Here is a 3336-nt window from a genome sequence, read left to right on the forward strand (position 1 = left end):
CTAATAATATCAACTAAAACAAAAAACTCTACCCTGAACTTCCTAAAATATCAACCAACAAAAAATATCGCAGAGACAGTGAATGAAATGTATCTGCGTATCTATTGCTACTGCTATTAATATATATATGTATGTAGGTATTAAATATGTACGTATTGATATGGCAATAAGAGAAACAAATTCAACTTGTACTCACCTAGGTCTCCAGCGGTGATGGTACCAGCATGCTGTTTGAGAACCTGTGGGAAATTTGAAAATCCTACTACTTACACAAACGCTCATACATACATATTTACCCTTGCCGACAAGATATAGGGGAGTTTACCTACTCCACTACTCTCAGTACTATCACTCGCTCGTGATTCGGGGCATCGAGCGGATGATAGTATGGCGCCGCCAAACTACTTGCAATTCAAAAAAAGAAAACGAAAACGTGAATTCAGTTGAACTAATCGAATACTAAAAAGCCCGATAAATGTGAAAAAAACGCGGAATTCATAAAACGAAATTCAAATAGTGTTGAACAACAGTGAGGTGTTAAAAAAGGCAAGAAAACTATATTACAACAACGAAAATGAGAAAATTATAAAAGTAATATGTGCGCGCTTATTTACTACCGCACATTTATATATGTATGTACGTATATGAATATATGTACATCCATATGTCTATATACGTCTTCGCATTTCCAGATATGTATGTAAATACATGTTGGTAGATATCGAAACTGCCGAACTCCGAAAATTTGGCAAAAAGTGGAAATCTGATTTGAAAAAAAAAATTTATAAAAAGGTTCCTAAAAAAAAATCTGGCACTACACGCAAATTATATGAATGTACCTATGAATACCGCGCATCCTAATATACCCGTACCGTACGAAAAGGTATTCAAGCAACAAAAGAGAGTTGTTCGTGATATTAGCGGCGCTGCTGCTGGTCAGTACTGTGGGCGAAGCGCCCACCGATAATGCTCCTCGGCGCTGCCCCTGTTAGCTCTGCCTCGCTCGGCGCTGTTATTGCGCTCCCTTATGGAAGAAAGCTCTGATTTAGCACATGGAATGGTACAGTCGTAGCTCATCTGCCGCTGTTGTGATAAAAAAAAATAAATAAATAAATAATGCATACATACATATGTGCATACATACATATATATGCATTTAGTAAGATGCAGGCTTATGCATGTGTACAGATTTTAGACATAATAATATGTGGTGCTTACCTCTAGTTCCAGATTTTAGCTCTTTGTGGCGGCTTAGGTACACCGGTACCGCGATAATCCGGTAAAACGGCACAATTCATACAATTATACAGAACGTCTGTATATTTGACTATATAAACCTTTTTATTTTTTGAACACTTTTGTTTATTAAAACACTCTTTACACCTTAAACTGGAAACGTTCGCACAGTTAAAACACCCGATACTCACAACGTTAGCACCGCAACCTTTGTATCTGATCCGTTTGCCACCATCTGGGTCATTTTATACCCTTTGGCCAGGCTAACTGACTCAATCCGTCTTATGTACTTATTTTCTTACATATGTACAAGGAAAACGCGAAAGAAAAGCCGCAGTTTGGGACAACCATTAACACACACACACCCTTTGCTTTGTTCGACCGACCGAACTTTCTCTAGGCCTCTTGTTGCTGATGTTAATGTTTGATCAGCAATGTTCGCTCAAACATTCATACACTCACACGTTTACACTTAATTAACATTGACGTTTGATTGACTTACATATGTTCGATCCCGTCCCCACAATCACACGTAAATACACTTAGTTAACATCGATGCCCTACTGGCTTATGTTTGGTCCAGTTCATAAACACATAATATACTACGTTTATACGCACAGAATAATCGACTTAATTGAAAGCGCATTGACACCGTACACATTTCGCTCTAGTGTTTATACTTACGGCCTTATATCGGCATCAAAGTAACCGTCTTCAAAAGCAAACAAAATTAGCTGTTTTCATTTGACATTTTATAAGTTAACATAATGGAAAGTGATAAAGTTTTATTCGGCATCATAAAACTGTGGCAAAGAAAAATAACGATTATTACACTGTGAGACAAATGGTAAGGGTCAGTGATCGGGAAGGGTTCAAACTACCGGGGAAAGTTATATCGGTAAAAAAGAAGTTATACGTGTCCCGGCGTTTCGCTGGGTCACGTCTAGGAATCGAGATATATCGATTTGATGTTAGTAACTATCATATAGGGGAAATTGTCACCTTTGGTGGTCTTTTTTTTGACATAACTCGAGAACCACTAGTCCGATTTTGCTCAAACAAATTTAAAAAAATTAAAAATTACAATTCCTTTAATCTGTTCATATAACATTTTTCTATATAATCAACAGTTTCGCCGGTAAAAATAAATGTATGTAGAAAAAAAAAAATGTTTGCCTAAACTATTAAATTTTTTTATTTTTTAAATTCATAAAAAATCCAAAACGGATAAAAAGGCAAGTCGTATTACTTTCACGCAAAGTCACATAACCTTTAAGCAAAATGAGACATAGATCATGAAAATCGATGAAGTGAAGGTATCTCATTTTGACAAGAATATTTCCCCTATATGATAGTTACTAACTTCAAATCGATATATCTCGATTCCTAGACGTGACCCAGCGAAACGCCGGGCCACGTATAACTTGCTTTTGACCGATATAACATTTTCCGTTGGTTTCATCCCATCCCGATTTTGACTGTCGCATAGTGTTATTAATCAGCTTTTAAACACTGATGCGATTATTTGGAATTTGAGTGGAACAGCTGATATCGAATTCGCATTGACTGAGAGCGGTGTTTATACACTCTTTCTAACTGTCTGGAGAAATAAACTACCGATTCGAAATAGAGTGTGAGCCAAAACACTTCGCTCTTTCAAAGCGAATTGAAATTCAATTTATACATATGTTTTGAATCGCGGCGAAATGAATTAAAGCGACTTATGCATGCGTATAAACGAAGTATTACATGCATATACAGAAGTATCTGGCAAACAGCTGGCGCTACAGGCTCGGACCCGCCGATAGTGCCTGCATCATGGAGCATGTCCGTAAGAAGATTCCTAACGCGACTGATTGCAAGGTCTTTTTTCCGCCTAACGTGTGGCCTCGACCCACGACTTAAAGTCGGGCACTTAGTTCGTTCATGTTGGACATTTGTATCTAAAGACAGTCTCACTGGGCTACTGCTACGTCTACCTACATGTGTACGTAATGCTTCATTCTATATCACAGGGAAGTCTAGGTAAATACATATTTATATAAAAAAAATATCACAGATGGAAATATGTATAAGCCAAAAAAAAAAAATAAAAAAAAA

Source organism: Rhagoletis pomonella, unplaced genomic scaffold (genome assembly GCF_013731165.1).
Source record: "Rhagoletis pomonella isolate Grant_MI unplaced genomic scaffold, Rhpom_1.0 Rhpom_scaffold_00001, whole genome shotgun sequence".
In the NCBI taxonomy this organism is placed as follows: domain Eukaryota; kingdom Metazoa; phylum Arthropoda; class Insecta; order Diptera; family Tephritidae; genus Rhagoletis; species Rhagoletis pomonella.